The 23,258-nt window shown below is 40.6% G+C and overlaps 1 long non-coding RNA gene across 1 annotated transcript; it reads left to right on the top strand.

Annotated features, from left to right (window-relative positions):
- Positions 1-587: 587 nt before the first annotated feature.
- Positions 588-20,615, top strand: LOC128082068 (uncharacterized). Its single transcript, XR_008207533.1, has 4 exons — positions 588-830; positions 1,231-1,339; positions 3,620-3,759; positions 20,247-20,615. It is a non-coding gene; the product is annotated as an uncharacterized LOC128082068 (long non-coding RNA).
- Positions 20,616-23,258: the final 2,643 nt, after the last annotated feature.

Consider the following 23,258-nt stretch of genomic DNA (forward strand, 5'->3'; position numbering starts at 1 on the left):
TTAGCTACAGTAAGGTCGCTCAGACATCTTTATCCCAAAAAATACCAGAGCAAAGCCTTCACCTTTAATTATTCAAGCAAAGGGAGAGCCCAGTGAGGGATGCCCCTGGGGAGCATCTCCAAGTGCTGGGGGACACAGCCCCTCTTTTATCCCTGCACCCCAATGCTGCTGAGCCCTTCCCCCCTGGCTGACATAGGTTCACTCCCACAGCTCACCCCTCCTTTGTTTATACACACTTTGTAATCTGGATTCAGAGCTTGTTGTTTTGCCCAACTAGAACTATCTTTGTATCCTGTCAAATTTATCCCTCTTTGTTATGTCCAGTAAACAAGATTTACATGCAGGTGCTAAGCTGGCTGTCATAGATCAGCAAGATAAGTTTGTTTAACCAGATCCTCGTGACCAAAATGCTTCTTCTCAGCTTTATCTTGTTCTTCAGGGACCCCTATCCTTCCTTTATGCTTCCCAGATATCAGCTTCTTTTGCACGGCCACCTCATCCTTATTTCTTCTGCACAACAAAGCCCAAATTCATAACTAAGGCCACGCTTCCCAAATAAGTGTTGTGGAATAGAGGTGGACCAATCTGACAATGGCAGCCCCTGCTGCAATTCTTTGTGCACCTGCTGTGGTTCTAGAAGGTTCTGGAAGGTTCTGCACAGCTCCAGTGGCTGCAATCAGCACCAGCTGGATCTGCAACACCATCACAAAGCACCTGTGGTCACTCAGCACAGTGCCTGGAGGGGGGAGAAGTTAAGAGAGGAAAAAGCACTGCCTGGCACTGAGAAGTGAGGGGAAGAAGTGTGAGAAGCAGTGATGTGAGCTCTAGAGGTGAGGGTGCTCGGAGCCCGTGTTCCCTACAGCGTAGCACGGGACGTGCAGGGAGAGGAAAGCAGAGCACAGAGGTGCGGTCACAGCCCTGTGCACAGCTCGGGAGGGAGAAGCTCCGGGAAGAAGGGAGAAGAGTTGAAGGTTTAATTTTGTCTGCGCTTCTCGCCATCCAAATATATTTTAATTGGCCGTACGTTAATTTCATTTTCTGCTTTGGCTGTCGCTGGAAGCACGGCGATCTGATCTCTCCGCTCAAAGTAATGCAGCAGTCCGTCTGGCTGAAGGAAGAGGTCTGCACGTGCTCTGCTCGCAGCCCGTGTGAGGAAGCAGGCGGTCAGCACGCTACGCAGTTTGCTTTGCTTTAAGTGTAGTCTCTCTAATTGAAGATACGGCTCCACAGGTCTCAGGAACAAAGAATTGACCTTCGTTGACTTGAAGCCAAACCGCAGCAATTAGCAGCTGAAAGCAGGAGGAGAGCTGGGGGCGGACAACGGGAGCCAGCAGTTCAGGTCAGGCTTTGGGTGCTAAAATATCACGCAGTGACTCAGCGTGGGGGAGAATTCGCTGAGGGATGTTGAAGAGTTTTCCTTATTTCACGTTATTTTTGTCCTAAAAATCTGTTGTAACTCCTACCACGAATTAAGGTCAGAATCCAGGAGTTACCGAGTGATGTATTTTGACCTGGATAACGCTGGAGGTCAAATGGAGAAAGGTAGCATTCCCTTCTGGTCTAAAAATTCCATCAATGAACGAGATCACAGCCTGCAGTGCTGAGAGTTCCAGCATGGCAATTTCATGTCAGAACAGTGCTTTACTGCTGGTTGATATACTTAGTAACATAAGTATGTTGAATCAGAGCAGAGGAACTTGCTTTGGGATTAATTTTAGTTAGTGGACTTATTTTTGTTTTTCCCGCTGGTCTCCATTGGAGACTAAACATCTTTAAGATAGAGAAAAACATCACGTTGCTGTAAAGTTGATTCACCCAAATGTAGAACTACTGGAGCAGCGATCTGCCATGAGAACAGAATGGACTGAAGGGGCTTTACCACAAACTCTTCATTGAAACATCAAGGTGAAATGGGGTTTTTCTGCAAGGATTCTAACAGCCACTATTGATTCCCACAGGGGAAACAAATTCACCCCCTTTTTTTTTTCCATCGGCGCCATTTTGTCAGGTGCCATTTTGTCAGCCTGCCCCCTGTGCTGCCATCTATCCCACAGCAACAAACTGGAATGGTATATTGGCAGGAAGGTTCAACCTTTACTGCCATGCCACTATCAGTTGCCTCTGGTCTCACAGACCAACATAACATAGCAGGTGTGACTTTTGGAGCAGCCCTTCCTTTAGGTAGGTCTGATCTAACTTAGGAATTTGGGTTCTTTATGCAGTCTGGTGGAACTGATTATAAGAGCTGTGAATAACCCAAATAACAGGATTTGTATTTGGGAAACTTGTCAGCATTTGATGTAATCTGCTTGCGTCAGTATGAAAGATGTGGGGAACATGGAGCAGGGACAAAGATCTGTGCTGTGATTTAATGAAGGTGGTGATCCTCTCCATTAAGGCCATTCCACTATTTTTCATGGGCACATGAGAATTACATTCCTTGCTGTTGTACAGTTTTCTGTCAGGTTAACCCCTGAGCACAGCACTCCAAAGGTAACACTGCTGTGTTCCATACAGCATTCCACATCATTCCATATCACATTCTCACTGAATGCATTGCCCTTGGGTACACTGGGGTTAGTTAAGCAGTATTTCTAGATGTTTGATTACCACGTTGAGATAATTAATGGGCTGCATGCTATCTCTATTAATTAGACCATGCTCAAGCCTTGATAAAGTGTGTGTCCTTATAGTGCAGCATAATAGTTTCACAAATCCCCTACAAACTGTGGTTAATTACAAGCTCATCGTGATTTCAGGATCTAAGAGAGGAGGAGAAAAAAAAAAAAACCCACAACTTTTTTTTTTTCAAATGGTTGTTAAATAATTCTAAGAAAAATCTCCCATGAAGTGAAAGTAAGGATGCTTTTTGGAAGATGAAGTGATTTGATAAAAAGAAACTTTATTGTCTTTCAGACAGTTTAACAATTTAACTGCATCATTCTATATGTGTATATGTGTACTTAAGAAATTCAAAGTAAGGAGGCCAAGACCCCCTTTTTTTTTTTTGTGAAACTTTGAAGAAGGCATTCTCTTCTTGCTTTTGTGGGGTTGAGCAAGCCTAGGAAGGAAAAAAATACAGTAGAGATACATTGGAGGGGCAGAAAGACAGTAATCTATAGTTGATGTTTACTGAAATTTACAGCTTTACACAGCAGTGCAGAATCCCCTTTTCAGAATGCCATGAGAACACACTTTGCACTGCTCAAATCGCAAGCTCCCATCACAGCATAAAACCTTTTTTCAATCCTGCAATCTCTAGTTGTCCTTGCTTTCAACCCCTTTGACTGCTGTGTTCTTATGGATGCTCAGAAGTGAAGACATACGTCCACATCTGACAGCAGGGCTGTGCAGCCTGAGAGTATGCTCACTCCTTAGGCAGAAGATCACATACACTGTTTTTATTTAAGACAGAGGCAGCTTATCTGCCAACTCTAAAGCAGAAAAAAGGAGTTTGGTCTGCTCGCTACTGTAAAAGTTCTTTTAAAATATTAGCATTTAGTATTAAATGTACGAGTTAACATTATTCTGTGTGCATATCACACACAATGTGTACTAAAATTATAGTTAATTGCAATTTCATGATCTGTGTGGAAATGGTTTTGTGTTTAAACTACAGGTTGGTTATTTCCTCGGTTATCTGAAGCAGTTGTCTGCAGTGTTACGAGTGGCCTGTTCATACTGACTCACTGCAGCATCACTTGGCCTTTCCAGCTCCCTGGGATGAAAGCTGCTTGCACGGAAGCATCAATGTCAATGGTAAGCTCAAATATGAAGTTAAAAATACTATCAAAGCAGATTAGAGAGTATTTGTTCAATTACTGTCTATACAAGCCATCTGGCAGCAGGGCATGAAAGGTAATCGGCTTCATTTTAGGAGTGGTGTATTTCACTTCCTAAGCACCTTGACTAAGAGATGCAAATGCAGGTCTGTCTGTCTTTAAAATGGTGGCTGATCACAGCTCTTAAGACTTAATTTAAATTTGCTTTAAGAAATGTCATATTGCTGGGGAAAAAAGGTACAATGTCTACACATGCAAGTATTTCGTCTAGGTAGACAGATTCTCCTCTTTTTCTATTTGAAAGTTCAGAGGAAAAAGCAGGAGAAAAAGGAAGAATAACAACAAAAAAAAAACCTCAAGTGTTGAGATTACTCAGTATTTCTTGAAAGGAAAAAGGAAGAATGTTTCTCAGCACTGTTGAATCGGACCATCATAAAACAGTCTTCGTGCCCTGTAAAAACAAAATAAACTTTCCTGTTCTGCTGTAGAAACAAAGGAAGAGTCTTGCAAAACAGCACATTTCTTCTGCTTTGACTGCCTTTTCTCCAACAAAACTGGAGTGTGGATCTCTACCGGAGCAAACTACAGTTTGCAAAAGACATGCAACTTTATTCCTGTGTAAGCCCAGCTTAAACACTGGGATTTTTTCCTGTTCTAGATTTGTGTGGCCATTAGCAACTGAGATTTAGTGTTCACCTGTGCCTTGCTGCACAAGAAAGAACAGCAAATAAGAGCCAGGTGTAAATGCTGGATTAACTTGAGGAGGCTGAGGGCAGGTGAATGAGGTAGAGAGGTTCACAGCAGCAGCCTTCCAGTAGATGGCTCTGTTATACACCAGACTGTCCTACAGCTCCTCCACCTCTCCCCAGTGAACCCTGTTTTGTCTCATCCAGCCTTCTAGCACAGATCTACACATCTTTGCCTTTTCATTTGAACAACAGTGTCAAGCGTAGGTGTCTCTTGTAATCTTACCAGTTTTTCTCTTGGTGATCACATAATTATGAAGCTTCATGACAACACAGCAACTTTCTTAGTAAAACCCCAGGGCGCAGGATAAACCACTACTTGTCAAGCTGATAGGCTGAGTGAGAACTGGTAGCAGATGAAGAGAGTCCAGTTGAATTACTGGTGGCACATTTATTCAGATAAAATTTAACAAGATCAATTAAGGCTCTTTGTTTAGTGGAAGGCTACTTCACAGATGTTATTTCCAATTTCAGTTTTTTTTGTTGCTTTGTTTTTTAGTGAAGAGCACAATATGGGGTTGATGAGTCTTGTTATTTTGCCTGTAAAGAGAGGTCTTAAATGCTCAGAGATGCCTGCCAAGTGCAGCCGTTCAGTTCTACACCACAGAACTAGATGAGTTTTGCTCGAGTTATAAAATACATTAATTTAAGATTATACCCCTGTATGCTGTGGAACATATGTAGGTACAGCACAAAGATGACAATTTGTCAGGCCCTTCTCCAAGCCCTTTTTATGAAGAATGAGATCCCATTTGGACCAGTTACAAGTGAATGGACATTATATGCTCAAAATCATTTCTTTGTTGCTTAATACAGCAAAATATTGTCAGTGTAATTATTTTTGTGCCATTCTTTTGTCCTGTGGCATCAGTCCAAATGTGATTCCTACTCTACCTGGCTGTAACCCAAGACCACTTCACGTAAGGCCCTCAGGATCCTAATTCTCTCATTCAACTATGACCAGTGTCTGTGCAGTTTTGATTCAGCATATGATGGTCTGTGCGGAGAATTACAAACACAGTTCTAATTGTCAGTGGCCTCTTGCAAAAATTTATATTGATCTGCTGTATATTGCCAGTTCTTCATAGAAAAACTATATCAAATACATAGGAGAGTTCTATTTCTTTTCTTTGGCTCTTGGTATATTCAAAGCCACTTAACATTCCGTTTTTAAACTCTTGCATTACAGGCAAGCAGCCATGCGTGCAAGTAATGTATGTTCCCCCAAAAAAGTTTATTAACTGGGGGGATCAAATCCCTTCTGAATAGCATGTAATTCAGAAAGGAGATGGAGCATAAAACAAGTAGTCAGTGGCAAAACTGGGTTTGTTTAGCCTTGAGAAGGCAAGACTGAGGGAGCTCTTACTACAGCCTTCTGATACATAAGGGGCAATTACAAACAAATCAGGGCTACAGGCTTTGTGTAAGGGCTCAACAAAAAGGCTAGATGCAGCAATTGTAAGTTTTAACAAAAAAAAAACCACCAATAAAACTGAGTGAATATGAAGAAAAAACTCTTCATATGTGTGAAGCACATGATTAAGCATTAGAGCAGGGGCCAGAAGAGTCTGTGGAATTTCTGTCTTGAACGTTTTGAAGATATGACTGGGTGAGGGAGGGAGGGGAAGAGAGAGGAGACAAAATGTAGGCATAGTTCTTCAAGTTTTTCTACGCAGATGTTTTTCATCGTTATAATTTTTTTCTTTCTGCCAGAGAAGTGATGATATTTAACCATAGCTCTCATTCTTTATGTTGGACACTGGCTATTGAATGTGCTATAGCTACAAGTTTAATGAGACTCTATCCTTTTAGACGGTCTCTAAAAATGGAATAGAAAACAAGGCTATGGTCTTATGATTGATTGTGTTACTGAGGTGAGGAGTACAGCTTTGTGCCTCAGCTGCAGTTTCATGGCAGGTAACAGCTCCTTGCATTTGTGTCCTACTAAGGTGAAGTCTGGTCCGCCTGAGCTGGTGCAACTTGCCAAATCAGTCTGACTAAAACTGAGGCTAGTGGTGCCCTGATCCTGGGATGTGTCATGTGGCTTGTCATATAAAACCCCACAGATCCTTTCTGATCTTTTTTTAAAGAGTGAAACTGAGGTGAAATGGGCACTGTGGTCACAGGAAAACTGGAACTTTGGAGAGATAATGTTTCATTGTACATTTTTAGAAGCTATGAAGGAAGTACTCTTACATTTGCCTGCAACCCTTTGCTGCAGCAGTGAGGATACTTCCTTTTTTATCAGAAGCTGCAGGTACATAATGGAGTCCAAGCTTTTCTTAGAAATAACTTGGAAGAAACAGTTCTTCATGCTACATAACATAAACAATTGCTAAAATATGCAGATCAGGAAAAGTAATGATGTGTAATACCATAATGTTTTAAACGTCTTAATTTAGTTTATAGGTACTCCAAAAAAATCTCTTAAGGAGCCAAGCATCAATAATGTGAGCCTGTGCTAGCTGAGTAATTACCTCTCGGTGCTGAATTCTTAAATATTAATTTGCTGTATGCTATTAATCATGTGCTACACAGTAATCTCTGAAGGCGAGGCAAAATCACGGCTCCGAAGTGAAAGCAGAGAGTAGCTCTTCCACCAAGGTTCAGAGTTTGTAGTTCTTCAGATTTGTCTGGTAGCTTTTGATAAATGTGCACATGACATACTTGGCAGTGCTTGTTTGCATGGCAGGTATAAATATGGGGTTGGCCACATCAGATTACATGACGTTGCTAAATGCTCTTCAAAGCACAGCTGGAGCTTGATGCAGTGGTTGCAGAAGGAAGGTGTGAATGTCTGAGACTCTTAAAATTAGGTCTGCTCATAAATTACTAAAGACTTACTTGTATTTCCTTGCAAAGTGTCTGAAGAAATACAAAAATACTTTGTGCCCTTAGCAAAGAAGAGCAGTTCCTGTTGTTAGTGAGGTCAGTGAATATTTTTGCAGAACAGCTTCTGTGTAATCAAGTCAGGGCATATTTGAATTGCAAAGCGTGGTACAGTAAAGACACCCAAGCTAAGGTCAAATGAATGAGGTCAGGTACCAAAGATACTTCAGCTGCAGTAGTATACAACAGTCCCAGCTAACTCGCTCTGCCTGACAGACTCAGCAACAACAACAAAAACTAACAAAAAAAGAAAAACAACAGGAAAGAAACCCCATAAAGTATTTAGAATCTTGAAACGTCATCTAAAATTAATCTAATACCATATCTCATGCTTTCCCATTGGGGAACCTTCATTTCTTGAAGCTCAACTTCTCTCAGTCCTTTCAGAGAGGCAAGCGTATCTGTAAGACAGGTAAAGAGAGGGAAACATTGGTGTTTCACATGCCCTGAAGATAAATAAAGCTGATTTGGAGAACTTTCTCCTCCATTGAGCTGGTTGTATTGGTTAGGGGGGCTCTTCTAATGCAAATCCACTGCTTTGGTTAGGGTCACAGTTACTGTAGTTATGTTGTGGTTGCTAATGCTAACTGTAACAGTCATGAGGATAACAGACTTCCTTCTTTAGAGAGAAGGAAACGTCAGCCCTAATGGAAGGTGTAACAGGTAATGCCAATAAACACTGGGATGAAAAAAATAAAGTTCTGCCATTCCCACTCATTAGGTGTAGGATTCTTGGTATGAGATTTCACCCATTTGGAGCTTCCAGGGTCTGATTTAAGTGGCAGCTTGTGGAGCTACTAAACCTAGTGGTAGCAATAGAAATGACCACTTCTATTTCATTGTGCTTCCTGTGTTTATTTGACGGTAGAGATTGATCAGTATGGGTGTTTTCCTTCCTCTGGAAGCAGTGGCTGCCCACAGTTAGGAAGACAGAATGATCCTTGTTGCCTTTTGCAGTCATTTGTCCAGTAGTAAAGTGAGGATAATTCTGTGCGCCCTCATAGGTGTGCAGCTGAGTGCCAAAGTCTTCCAAAGTTCACAAGTTTCCTGCTGATTTTCACACTGTCTATAAAGTCAGATGTGTGGGCATGGAAATTCATGGGTGGGCACTGTGTGTGTGCAGCTTCCTTAGGGACTGTGATTCTGCACCCCCTGAGATATTTTGAGATGGAGAGCTTTTTAAATCACTGGAAAGGGCAAAACTCCAGGGAGAAATCTACCTGGAAAAATAGCTCTGTACCTGTGCTCAGTTTTAACATCAGTGAACTTTCAGCCAAAGCTTTTCCCATTTGCTTTTGTTCTTCCCGTTTGCTCACACTTCCTATCACAGCCTCCTTTATCTTGAGCAAGCAGAACTTTTCCAAGAGTGTGTGTGTGTGCTGCAGATGTACACACTTGCTCAGGAACACTAGTGGGCAAGCAAGTGTGATCTGGTTCATGAGCTCCTCAAAATCAGAGTGTCTTGGGAATGAAGATTGCAAAACCCTACAGCATGCTCAGACCTAAAGATCCACTGGCCATACAGACATGCAGTATGTTCCTTGGGCTTGTCCTGCAGGGAAGCACATCTTCAAATCCTGCATCAAGCAGTTTGTTTACCTTTTCTAACATGAAATTTTGAAATGATGCTTAATCACACCAAAGAACTTTGTTTTTCTCAGACAAAATTATGTATTTACATAAAATTCTCTAATTGCTTACAGTGTGTTGTCTCCTGAATGTAACACCTGCTTGAGAATGCTGCTGATTTAGGTATAACAAGATCAACAGTGCAGTTGTGCATTGTGTAAGGCAGGAGAAAAGTCATTTTTAAAGCCTAAGTAAGATTAAATAACAATAGGAATAAAAATAATGCATTTTTTCATATTTTATATCTACTTCTGTAGCAAGGATTGATTTTTCTATTCATTAGGGTATATTTCTAGGAAAACTTGGCTTCATTAAATGACAGAGATGAAGCTAAAATGCCTCCCATTTAAAAATAAGGGTACTTTAAAGATATGCAGCTTAAAAAAAAGACCATTTTGTCTGGCCTGTGCGAAGCAAGGAGGAAGAACTCAGAACTGGAGAATCTGACTGTAGGTCAGTGCTGCTGCATTACTTCTGTGCAGAGAAGCATCTGCACTTCAGGATCCCACCAGAGAGGTGAGGCTTTGTCCTGGGCTTTGTGAGGGCACAGCATAAAGTTATCGGTTTAAGGCTGGTAGGTGACTTTGCATCCTGCTTCAGTGCTCTGTTAGAAGTGGACATCTGTATCTTACCTGCGTGTCAATAGCAAGGTGATTCCTTCATCATATTCTTCTGCGTCTGCTGATGTCCATCTACATTCTTGAGTCTTCCTTTATAGCTACAGCTTTGTCCATCAGTGCTAAGATGGAACATACTGGGTTTGCTTTGTCTCCTTGCTCTCTTCTGCTTTCCCAGGTCTTACTGCAGACACTTCTCCCAGACTGTTTTCTTCCATGTGCAGCTGTCTGCAAATACAGTGGGGAATAAATAGTCTTTGACCATCAGGTTCATTGGAAACCTGAGGTCAGTGTTGGTAGCTAGAGCCTTGTTTGTCCTGGTGGAATTCTTGCAGTTTGTAGTTGCTTCCTTTACTGACAAAAATGAATTTCTGTTACATTCAGGTCTGCTTGTCTCGATTTGCTCTGTGCATCAGAAACTAAAAATCTAATGTGCAGAGCTGTTGGGTAAGATTGTGTGTAGGGAAATGACCTGGACTCAGGAAAGCATCCTGATTTTCACAAACCCTTTTTTGAATATTGTGCAAAACCATTCATAGAAAATAACTGTACAGTGATGTTGTGTACTTTCTTATTCCTACCACTCAATTTCCTTTGTTTTTTTTCTTCCCTTGGAATAGTATTTATTTTCTGATGATCTGGAAGTGTTTCACAAATCACTTTTTTTTTTTTTTTTTTTCAAATTCATATGTAGTTAAAAGCAGCTTGTCTCCTTTCAAAATATGCAGGGAAAACTGGATGGCTTCTTTGTCCACAGCGTCCAACAAGGTGGGCTCCTGCCTCCAAGCTTGGTTTGTGTTCAATCAATGAGTTTCTGAGTTGCAGCAAACCCAGTTCCCTGTGGCTTGAGAAATGCTTTCCCTCTCTCCCTCGCTCTCTCTGGGGCCTGATTATCTGCTCTTTGCATTCTTAGAATGAACCACAGGCTCCCAGCTGTGCTGCAGATCTGTCTACCATCCTCGAAACCCCCAAAGCATGCTTAGCTGCCTATCTGAATCCAGTTATGTTCATTCCCTCCCATCCCTCTTACAGAGGATTCACCTGTATTTTATTTTAAAGAAACATAGGACAACCTGATAATGGAACGAATTCATTACAGCATGGTTTTTAAGTGATCTTTGTGGACTTGCATCTGAGTGTAAACCAGAACTTGGATTCTGGCCTTGCTTTTAGCATCTGGTTTCACTATAAAAGCAGGAATGCTCCATAGAAGTGACTCTGCTCAATTTAGTGCCGTGCCTTTGGTGACTGTGCTGTGACAAATGGTAGGCATGCCACACAATGCAGTGTCCTTGATTTCTGTGGCTTGGGAATTTTTACAAAATTGTATAAAGTCACTCTGGATATTTTTCTTTCTGGGGAGTAAATTTCACTTTACATCTGGGTCTTACTAAATTCTAAATGAGCGTATATGAAGGGACAGAAGAGGGCTGTGAGGTAACAGAACCTTTTCCTTTTTGCTTGGAGCCCATTCTTTGCTGTTAAAAAGCAAATAGCTTTGCCACCTGCAGCCGTTGGGAAGCCAAAATGAAATGAGCTGATGTTCTCTATCCCATTCCAAGCATACAGGTGTCCACTGTATGAAAAGCGTTATTGCCGTTGGCATCGCTTTTAATAGTGTCAGCACAGAACCCAAATGGCTCTGGTTGGAAATTGCCCTTTACACTGAACTGGGGCATGCTGGCTGGCAGTATGGATGAGCTTTGACACAAGGCTGTACCTTGTTAGCAAGGAAACAGGATTGCAGCCTTTTGTGTTTGTAGTCCAACGTCTGCACCCAGAATATGTCTCAGAGTTCATTAAATCATTGTGGTATTTTTATTGAATGCAAGCCCTGAAGTCCTTGTTATAATGGATGCAGAGCTTGTACTCTAAGGTTGACCAGAGTTTCTGTATTCTTGCTCACATTGCTGCTGACAGCATTGTTATCCATGTTTTCTTCAGCAGGACAACCTGTTAGGAATTTTGTAGTGGGGAAGAAAAAAAAAAAGTACTGCTCTTGAACCAGAAACATTTCCTGGGAATATATTTACTAGTTTTGATGGGAACAAAGCCTCAGACCTCGGGTAGACTTTCATTAGTGTATTAACCCTGTCACAGAAAGAAATGGGGCATCTGTCAGGGCACTGCTTTGCCTGCTTAATTGGCCAGAACCCCTCTAATTGTGAGGACAGTAGGTAATTGCACTGACAGAATACAAGGCTTTATTCGTATGTGCTTAATTTATAAGCATATTTGCACACCAAAACAACCTGCCTTGCTTTGGTTATGTTGTGTCTGTGGATGTAAACATTTTGAGAACTTGAAACACTTTCATTGAGCAAACAGGCTGCGTTGTCCTCAGCACTGCTTTGCAATTCCTGCTCCCTGCCCAAAGTCTTGGGTGATTTTACCAGTGTTGCTGTTATTTTGTTAGAGACCTAAGGGCAGCTACTGAATTCTGCCCTGACAGCCAGATTTTTGGAGGTCTTATTCTCTTAACTCTTCTAATACTGTTAATAAATCTGTTGAAAGGTGACTGTAATTTCAGCTGCCATGTGAAAGAATTGGCTTCTTTAGTTGTATTTTTGGCTTCTAAGCGGTGCTGCAAAGCCAACGTGGAAAGCAGCATCAGCATTGAATACCCTCCACCTGAATTCTGGTCCAGTTCGGAGGTGAGCCTGAGAGGAGTGGAGGGTAAAGACTGTTTGACAGTGAGGGAGTCAGCATAATAAGAAAGCTTGGATGAAGCCAGAGGCAGAAAGTAACAGTGATGCAAATCAAAGCAGATAAGCATATGAAAAACACACATCAAGGCAGCTGAGTTAATAGGGGCTCAGAAAAATCATGTTATGGTTTGGTTGGAAATCCCATCAAATGTACTTGGCAGGAGAAATTTATTTAGATATAACTTCAAAAAAAAACCCACAAAGGATCCATTCTGACATGTGAATGCTTCACATTATCTACGAACACACAGGTGGCTTTTGGATGCAACATGCTGCATAACAGATGCCTCTGCCTGTGTCTCAAGAGCCACTTGTTGTGCATTCATATTGAGCCAAAATACTTTGACAATACAAAAGATTTGAGAAAGGCTGTTTGGCTGATGCTTGTGTTGTGAAGCAAGCATTTAAATCCTAACTTAAAATCAGGGTTGTTTTTGCTGGTCTTTAGAGGATAATTTAACTAGTTTACTGCTTTTATTTCCATGGAACTACATAAAATAATTGTGGAGATGGAACCATTGCAAAATAACTCTTGTTTATATGTATGTATGTTGATATCACTGTCCTTTGGTCTTTGCTACAACTTATGCACAAAATGCATAAACACGAGTCTCAAACAGCAATCAATACTTCACTAATATGCCATCGAGTGCTACATCGTATGTTTACATAAACGATTAAAACTTCTGCTTTGCTAAGGCAAGCAAACTTGGTGCAGTGCAGATAACAGTGCTGCACACGTGGCATTTAGTGGCTCTGTCACTGGCATTCCAGAATTTCAGTGTTAGAGGTCAAGAAACTGCAGCAATATAGAGCTGTCTGTATGGCAGATTTCTGCTCATGCAGAAATGCACTTTTTTTTTAAACCCTACTTGGGTTAGGAGTGATTTTGAGAACAAATCAACTCCCTCTCAGCTGTGTTTCTTTGTGTACTCTGATGCTGCTGGGGATTTGTTTCCTGCAACAATTCTGCTGGATTTCATTTCAGTGATTTGAAGGTGTAAGCAGAGTGATGTTAGAAGCTAGAGGGTGTTGTGCTCCTGGCTCACAGAGACTTTGTGAATTCAACTTTCCCATGTAAGATACAGAAGTCTAACAGTTGTTACGGGCTCGTGGTCCTACAGTTTGGGTGATGCAGGTGATAACAGCTCATAAGGGATGTTCTCAAACTCTATACACATGAAGTTACTGTTCTTGGCATGTATTTCAGTGGGCTTTGGGTTAGATCCTTAAAAGCAAAGGAGTTTATACCTCTCCCAAAATTCAGAGCATCCCTCTGAAATATTTGTAAACACTTCAGTATTTGCATTGCTATGCTACTGCTTCTCCCATCTTCAGCAGAAATGCATGCTTATTTCCTATTTGTGAAGGGATGTTTGCTTATCTTCCAACTGTCCCAGCCTTTTGCAAGCTGAAACAAAAGAGCAGAGAGCCTCTGCAAGAGATTTTGCTTTAGAATGCTTTATTGCTGAACAATGAATACCAATTTAATTATAGTTGGGAGCCCTGGCTGTGTTTTCTTTTGTTAAGTCAGAAGTGTGGAAATGATTTCCAGCTGCTGTTAAAAAAACTGCTACAGTACTACTGTAAAATGCAGAATTTCCATGGTATCTGGCTTGTTCTACAGCCCTGCTAAATTGAACTCAATTAGGCTTCATGTCTCCTTTCTTGTCAAAGATATAATACTTGTGCAGTCACGTGTGGGATGTGGTAATGCATTTAATCAGGAGATTTGTCAATAGCTCTAAACAGTGCCCTAAGGTGCCCTTTGTGGAAACTCCTTTTAAACTAGTGTGAATGACTGCAGACGTGGTAAATACCTCTTCAACTACACGTTGGATATTTATTATGGAATAGATTTGAGGGGGTGCCGTAAGGCAGAGAAGAATTTCTTATTTCAATACCTGCATTTTTAGTCGCTCTATCTCTGCTGCTGCTGGTTCTTCCTGCGCCCCTTTAAACTTCACTGAGCAGCACTGTTGTTGAAGTAATATTTTTTAGAAAATATGTGCTTCAGCTGAGGAAATGTCAGTGTACTGTTGAACATTAAATAAATTGTATTTATTTTTTCTGGAATGAGACCAAAAAAAACACAAACGTGTTGTCAGATGCCTACTGGAGTCGTCAATTAAGCAGCAGCAGTACCCCACTCAAATTCAGAGCAGAATTCAATAAATACATGCTGCATATTCACTTTCCACAACTAGCAATTACAAACAGATGCAATCAACAGGTCTTTCCCAGCATCTTTACAAACCTCACAGCGCTGTTAAGGAACCTCAAAGAGGAAAAGTATGCCTGTTTTCCTGTATGCTTTTAACACTTGGCACCACCCTCCCCAAATAAATTAATGAATAGAGAAACAGAAGTGTGTCTGCAGGTGGGATTTATATACGAAGGGAATAACTCAGAATAGATTCGGTTATAGGCAAGAGCCCCAAATGTCACCTTTTGTGCCAGCCTGGGCCTAGTTTGACCAGCTCCATTTTGTGATGTGCAATCTGCAGCACAGAGGTTGCTGTTGGGAGGCAAATCAGAGGTACTCTGATGTCAGAGCACCCAGGGAAAAAAACTTTGAGAAAGGTGATCTATAAGTGGGTTTCTTTCTTTTTTTCTGGCTGCAACAGCGCCATTCAGAAATGCCACTTTTTCTTGATGTGTCGGAGTGGCAGTTGCTACCTAAATCTAAATATTATTTTCACAGTTTTCAACAGCTTTTGATACGCAAGTAGTGCTTTCAATTCCAACCACAACTTCTTTTCTGCACTCTTGGATGGCATCAAACAAGGATTTGTGTTTACAAGTGTTCCTTTTTTGTGAGTTTATGGCATAAGAGACATAATCTAAAATGTGACAGAAGTTGTGGAATGCACAGCAAATTTTTTGAATGAGCACAAATTGTTAGTTTAATTGCCACTATATTCTTGGGAAAGAGAACATGGTGTAAAAATGCTTTTCAGAATATCAGTTATCAGCTAATTTTCCAAATGCAAAGCAAGCACCTTGTAATGCTGTTGTTTTCCTGCTTTAAGAATAGGACATCACTGCACTGTGCAGTATGAGCAGATAGCTCACGGAGTGCAAGGAGTCTTGGATTTCTTATTGTAAGGAGAAGGTGAAAATGTAAAACAGCCCCATGACCTAGGGCAGGTTAGGAGGATCTGGAGTGATCAGGTTTTGGTTTGGCTTTTGTTTTCATGGTTCTGAAAGCTTATAGTTTCCTCATTGCTTTCTTGGTTCCTAAAAGGGCAGGGCATTTTCCTCCCTCTGTACAACTCTGCTGCAGGATTGGTGAGAGTGGTAGGTAGTAAAAGGGATTTGTAGTGAAAGGAATGCAGATGGACAAGGCACTAGCGGAGGCATCAGGAGCTCTGGCACTGATTTATTGGACGAGTGATTTGGGGCCACATGCAGTAAACAGTTTGAGCATTGTTCATAATCTTTAAATTACCTCCCCAAACTATTTCAGCTGAATTCTATGATCGCTGGACTTTGTTTTCTAGTGTTCTGTTTCTGCCTTAATGAGTCTTTAATTTCTCTCTGCTCAGGGGCCAGCTTTAATGGAACAGTTGGTGGGTATTCCTTTCCTGACAATCTTTTCTCCTCTGAGATCTCCTCTTTCAGATCCTTCCAATATTGGTGTTCTGGGAAAAACATATCAGATTGACTCATAAAAACTGTCAGGGGAGATCACATGTTGATAGAATCAAGGGAATCATTGACAGATACCTAATTTCTCATAGTGCTGAGTTATTAATGGGAGCTGTTCCTAGGACAGTGGCTTGAAATCTTTCATGGTATCATCAGTTAGGATGGTGTTAGAGACTCAGGGGGACTTAGGACATGATGTTTCCCAAAGGGATAAACTTTTGCCCATCAACTGGTGAGCAGCATCATCACCTTCTCTGTAGGCAGATGCTGTTTTGCTGCCAGGTTCTGCTGAGCCCACAGTTTTGCAGAATGTTATTTGTAATCACGACTGTAAGCTGTTCAGCCTGAGCTGGAAGCAAGAAATCCCAAGAAATCCTAGGTGGTTTTTTTTTTTTTTTTTTTTAAGGATGATTCTGCACCGTATGCTATGAGATACAATTTTGAGGTACTCTAGGAAATTTTGAGTAAAAATTGTTACCTCTGGGATGTACAGTCCTCAGTGACAGGGAGAGGGAGCGTGACTGTGTTTTATGCTTAGGTATCTATATGCTGATTCAACTTCATTTTGTATTCTTAAATAATTGGATCTATTTTTTTTTCCCCATCACATTTTCATATTGTCCATGCTTATTTAACTTTGGAAAGCATTTTGTGATCAATAGGTAGAATGTGTTTATTAAGCAAGAAGTATCACTTTATTTAGTTGACGGTTGAGCTATGGGCCTTGTACAGATTTATAGCAGAGCATAAACCAAGGGAAAGAGAAATAAACTGTTATTCAGCTGAATTACAAATACAAAGAGACCTGGCTTTGCCTCTGATTTACTCCAGCTGTATGAAAGGCACATCATTATCTCTGGTAACAGAAAGGACACCTATTTTCCTCACACATTTAAATTATACAAGTCCAGGAGTCTCCTTATAGCATTATTCACCCCCAGAATCCCAAAGTGGTTTTTGTACTGAGGCTGTATGGGGAAATTTTGTCCCTGAAGGAGAATTCCTTGTGGGACAGAAGCTGGCATTTTCTCATTGTGAGCAGAACTGCTCTGGAGCGTAGGCAAGTGGGTTGGCTCTGAAAATCAGTTACCAGGAGGTGAAAATGGGCACATATTGAATAGCAGGGGAGTTTTTCTCTCTTCTCTAAAGAGACCACTGTAGGTTTGATACTGATTTCTTTCTGGTGGTTTTCACTAGAACACTACTTGGATGAGACAGTCTCCAGGGTGTTTGTGGTAATGGTGCATGTTCTGACTTCAGAATGGAGGACCGAGTCAGCTGTACAGCTAGCAAAATTCCCACTGATTGGAGTTGCTGCAGGTCAGATCCCAAAGGCTCTATGTGACGCATTCCTGAAACGAGCAGCAATCCTGTTTTCCTCATGCTGGCTGTGTGGCTACTCACCTGACAGCCTTTAATTTGCTACAGCTCATCTTTTCTAGTTGGATCTGCACATTCATCCAGCACACCAAAGTTTTCTGTTCCACGTTGTTTCTGTAAGTGCAGCAAGCCATAATCTCATGGAGTCACACATAGTCTTTAAGGAACCCCCTACTTACGCTGCTTCTGTGGTCAACTAGACTCAAGGGTCAGTAGTTTTTTTTTTTTTTGCAGCACTATTTCTTTCTCATCTCTTACTCTTGCTTCTTTGAACCAGGGCCAATTTTTCATTAAGGAGAACTCAGCAGTAGAAAGAACACGTGGCAGCAAAAGCAGAGTGTTTTCTTTCCATTCCGTATTGCCACACAAATTTTTATTTTGAAATCTAAATGCAATGTGTGGTGTGCTGTTTTTCATCTCAATGAATTGGTAACTTGCTTCTCTGTATGTTGTCACCAACAGTCTTGAACTGGGGAAAGGCAATCTCTCCCAGTACTAGTCCTTTTTAGGCAAGGATAACAGAAGCCTTAGATGAAAGATTATTATATTCTTGTATTCAGACAGTCTCTCAGGGTGATTTTCTTTGGAGAAAAAAAAATCAGTAAAATTTGTACCTCCAGGATCCTGTCCAAACACTGCAGTTTATTTCATGCCTCTAAGTCAGAAGTACATTAATCAAAATACTTGCCACAGAATTTCTAAGTACCTCTTTACTGACTGATCTGGGCTGTTCCCTGAATTGATCACATGTGTAGATTAAATGCAAGACTGAGCAACAGGATGTAAATTGTCCTTGTGGACTTTTATTCTTCCCTGTGTGAGGTTGGTGAATAGCACATTCCTAATTGGGGATGTTTCAAGTAACCAAGTGCCTGATCTGCAGTCAGAGGGACTGGGGATTGGAAAAGCTCTACATGTGTGGCCTGATGAGCACAAGCAATCCAACTCGGAAGCAATGCTGCCCATCTACTGAGGGTGGTTATTTTCAGCTAATGAGTGGTTATGTCTTAAGATGTGCTAACTTGATCTCTTGTAATCATCTGTGCACATTTTTACTCTCGTTGGAGGTACAGCGTTGAACAATTAGTTAAGTCACAAATCACTTAAATATTAGGGAAGGAATTCTGCTTTCTGCTGCAGGCTTTTTCTTTCAGCTTCTCAGCCCACAGTGCTGTAGACAGAGAACAAGGTGGTCGTTTAGCACTTCCTTAGTGCAAATGCAACTTCTAGCATAAGGGGGGAACGTTTCAAAAAGTGGTCTAAAATCAGACAAAACGTATCCAGAAGGAATAGTGTTATGGAGATGCTAAGAGGCAGCTCACAGACAGAGACTGAAAAATCTGAACAGGATGAGTGGTGATTTCCAAGCATCTTTTGCTTTGCTTAGGCCTCCTGGAGAACCCCATCCAATAAGCAGATGCTGCCATGGGAACAGAAAGAAGGAGCCCTTTAATATTCAGTGCATAGAATAGATTTGCTATCAGTGTGCGCTCAGGATGGTAGTGTTTCTGAGTTAAAAGATGCAAGTGCATGGCATTGCACTTCCCAATGAAAAGCAGACTTTCCAGAGATTACAGATAAATACCTAGATATCCCAGAACATAATTTGAGCAAGTTTCAGACTACTGACCAGAAGAAAATTCAACTCCTGAACACAAAGATGTGTTTGTAGCTGTGAACACTATCAGACAGGGTATCTAGATTATGTCAGACAGGCAACTGAATGTAAATAAGCCTGAAAAATTATTTTACAGTATGATTGTAGGTGGTAAAAAATAACAGTCATGAAGAATTATGGTACCAGCCAGGATTACCTGTATGTTCCTACTCTGCTCTCAAGGCTTCCGTTTTGCCTTTGAAATAATAATAAAAAATGCTACTACCTTAATACTTCTTACATGTCAGCTCACACCCCCTTGGGTTAATACATTCTGCAGTCTTGTTGTTTACTTCTCATTAAGCTAAATGTTTTATGCAAATCATCTGACATAAAGCCAGACGACCAATCTAGAAAGGCTGTAATTCCATCTGATGAGTTCATTCAACTGAAATCTGTACTTAATTTCCATAATTATACTACCCTATTCTCATAATGTGAACTGATTGCTGCAAAAACACAAAATAACTAAAATGCATTCAGATTTAAAATATGAAAATGATACGTCCCTTTGGGCACAAGTGTTATGTTTTACAAACAGTTTCTCTGTTTTCTTTTTTTTTTTTCTTTCACAAAATATCTCTTTATTTAAGGCTGTGTCAGCCTAATTTAAGGACTGTTAAAATGATAAGAGCCATTCGTAATGCAATTTTGTCTTGATAGAGGAAAAAAATGGAAGAAAAGAAATCTGAGGAAAAAATTACACCAGAGCACTAACAATTATATTAACGTGTCATATTCAGAACCCTGAAGATTGGTATCATCCTTGTCACGCAGCTTAAACTTAGAGCAAACTGACTGTGTTGTTGCTGACAAGTCTAAGTATCTTCTTAATTATGGAATCGGCCAAATTAAGTCACTGCAGTACCAATCAAGCTGTGAAAGAGCTAGCATAGAGGCTTTTCACATGGCTTGGAGGAGATGACAAAGGTCTGAGCTTCCTTTTGGGAAAATCTTGCCTTTCAAACGTCTTGTTTGATTGCCCAAGCCTAGAATGGAAATCTGTGTTGCTTGCTTTGAATGGAATTAATTGTTGTATTTGAAGGAATCTATTCTAAAATACAGACATCTATTTAGCATGCACTGTTCAGCAGTTCCTCAAACGTTCTGAAGTTGGTACTCAGCATGGCTACACCAAAGACTAAGTCACTGAGCTTCTAGAAAGCCAGATGTTTGATCTTTTCCAGTTTGGTTCTACAACCACAGTTGTACTGAAAACAGAAGTTACAGAATGTGACAGTATAAAGATGTGGAAACAATATTCAGAAAAGCAGTGCAAAAGAGGCATTCAGGAAGGCTGAATGCCATTGACCACGCTGCATTACCAGTCTCTGCGTACGACCTTCGCCACTGAAGTGATCCACAAATCACCTATGAAATCAACTTATGGCTTTTACCCATAGAGTAAGAGCAAACTAACGAATCCATCTCACACATGCTGTGTAAAAAGGTACTATGATATTCAGAAATCTATCGTTCTGTTTAATACAAAGCCTCTTATTATTTTTCTGTCTCCTGCCTACAATAAAACATTTTTTCCATGTGTTGCTCAGAAAGGTAGTAGCTGTTTTTGCTAAGGGTCATTGACTCTCTGTCAGATTCAGCCAGTTTCCCATATGCTGCATGGTCCTTCTCCAGTGCCAGCTGAGGGTCTTTGAGTATACTGTGTTTGGTGGCTGCCCATTTGTCTGCCATCTAGGATCTGTGTTACCAAGTCATTGCTTTTTTTTAAATACAGAGTGGGACACCTTTGACTGGTAATCTCTCTGAGGGTGCAATGCTACAGTTCAGCTCTACTAATGATAATTGTAATACTGTGCTTAGAAACCCAGCCTCCTTTAGGTGGAATAGGAAATGGTGGCTATTTCATTTCTGTTACATTTTTAATCGTTGTTGTCTCACGTATTTCTTCTTCGTCTAGGCTTCTTTTGTGTGTAGTAGGAGATGATAGGAATTGATTGAACTCTCTATGCTCCCAAATAGCAAAGAGCTGAAAAATAAAGTTCACTTTCCTGAAATCTTCCAGTTGTTCAAGAATGCAGTAGACAGTTATATATGATGGATGCTGAAAATAGTTAAATATGTATGATGGATGCTGAAACCAGTGAAATATGGCACGCTGCTCTGAGTCTGTGCTGCAGGAATTCTATAGAATGAAGATAATTCTGCGTTACCATGATGATCTTTCTGGGAAGAAAGAGAGCAGAATCACATTATAGCTTTCTAATAAAAATAAGCAGTAATCCTGTGAAATTCAAGCTCATCCAGCTAAATCACTTTAGCTTTCTCTTATCCCTAGCTTAAATATCCTCAGTTGCCTTTCTTGAAATGACAAACACAGATAAACAGCATCAGCTATTGCTGCGTGGGGAGATGGGAGGCAGCCTGCCTGCTGTGCCCAATAGCATTGAAATATGCAGGCTTACACCTGGCTTTGGTCAGGGAGAAGTTTACAGTGCATTTGCATTTGGGAAATGCGTGAAGAGCGTGAAGAACTTCTGTGCAGTTGGCTTTGCCTCCATTCAGTGATTTATTCTGAGAAGGTGCATCTAGTCGAACAGAGCTCCTTGCTGGGACGCTTGCTGGTTATGCTTCAGAAGAAAAAGTGTCACTTACTTAATTGTCAGCAACACTTCTTGGAGCAACTGGTTATTCCAGAAGAATGAACTCTTGCTTATCCAATTAGTTTAATGAACTGGAAGTGTCTAAACCCAAATGCTCACGCAAGCTAACTGAAAAGCTTTCTGTACTGACTACAAAGGTTGTTCATAGCCTTACGGATTATTAACTTTATACTTTGTAATCAGAACTCAGAAGAAAATATTGTTGCATAAACCGAGTTCCGTGAATTTCACAGTTGAGAGGAGTCCCTTTAAAAAAATAGATAGCATTTCACTTGGATACTGATAGGATGAAGAGGCTAATGAAACCAATTTGAAAAGGATGTCATTTGTTCTGCAAAGTGTTGGCCATTGTAGATTCACTCATCTATTGGAGACAATGACCTAATTTTATACAAGATGAATCTAGTCCTGGAACTAGCAGTCTGGATTTGCATATGCTGAATGAATCTGCTTTTACCAGGCTTATTTGCATGAACCAATTTGGATGCAGTGTGGTCATAAAAAGACTCTTGCCTGTGTTTCACTGGAGTTTTCTAACTGGTAAAGCATAGTAATTATTTAATAGAGAATGTAGGAATATTTTTTAGTGTCTGGGACTCCCTGGAATTTATTCTGAATTAATCTCAGTATATTATTGTAATAGCGATCAGCAAATAACATATTCTTCTGATTTTTCTCCTCTCTTCTATTTCTTGAAGCCTCTTGAAGTTGCAGTCCAAATAATCTAATAGAAGGCATTACTTTAGGAGCAGCCCTTGCATCTAAAATGAATTGGATAGGTTTTAAATTGCGTACAATTCCCATGACTTGCAGCATTGGTTTGCATCTCAGTTGAGCAGATTAAACAATTAGTACTCCTTCTATTGTGTTTGTATGTATGGAAGCCCTTCCTAGCTGATGTACTACATGAATATCATCACTTTTAATTTTGCCTTGAATTCTCTTTTAATGAGATATCTGTATGCATCATAGAACTCACTGGTATGTATTTCTGAGGAACGCAGTAAACTGACCTGCTGTGAGCTTTGCTGGACTCCTTCTGGAATCTTGTAGGTTGTTTGCAGCTGGCTGCTCTGTCTGTACGCTGCACTCCAGGCTGTGATGCAGGCACAACCAAGATTGTTTTATTAGTACAACTTTTCAGTATATTTATACTAAAGCTAGCAGATAAAACACCGTCACTATAAATGTCTGTTGCTGGATGCACCTCTTATTAAGTCAGTTTGCAAAGTGTCCAGTTAAAGCGATATCCAACATTTAATAGCAAAATATATGGGTTTTAGCTGCAGTCGTTCTAGAGATCAGCCCTTGTGTGCAGTGAGAATTGAATAGTCATCAAGAAAACAACTCAGAAAAGGATTTTCAGAGTGACAGTTTGTTGTCTTGAAGCAGGCAGTTCCCCAAGCAGAGCCTTCCCACCAAGGATGCCTTGAGCTATTCTCAACTTACTGTTAACCACAGCTGATGAAAGACCAAGACTCAATTGGCTTATGGAGACATGCAAGCAAGTTTTGATGTTGTTTACATCAGGTGGAATGAAAATAGTTAGAAGGAAATAATCAACTTAGAAGAGTC

The sequence above is a fragment of the Tympanuchus pallidicinctus genome, unplaced genomic scaffold (assembly GCF_026119805.1).
Source record: "Tympanuchus pallidicinctus isolate F22 unplaced genomic scaffold, pur_lepc_1.0 scaffold22, whole genome shotgun sequence".
Classification (NCBI taxonomy): domain Eukaryota; kingdom Metazoa; phylum Chordata; class Aves; order Galliformes; family Phasianidae; genus Tympanuchus; species Tympanuchus pallidicinctus.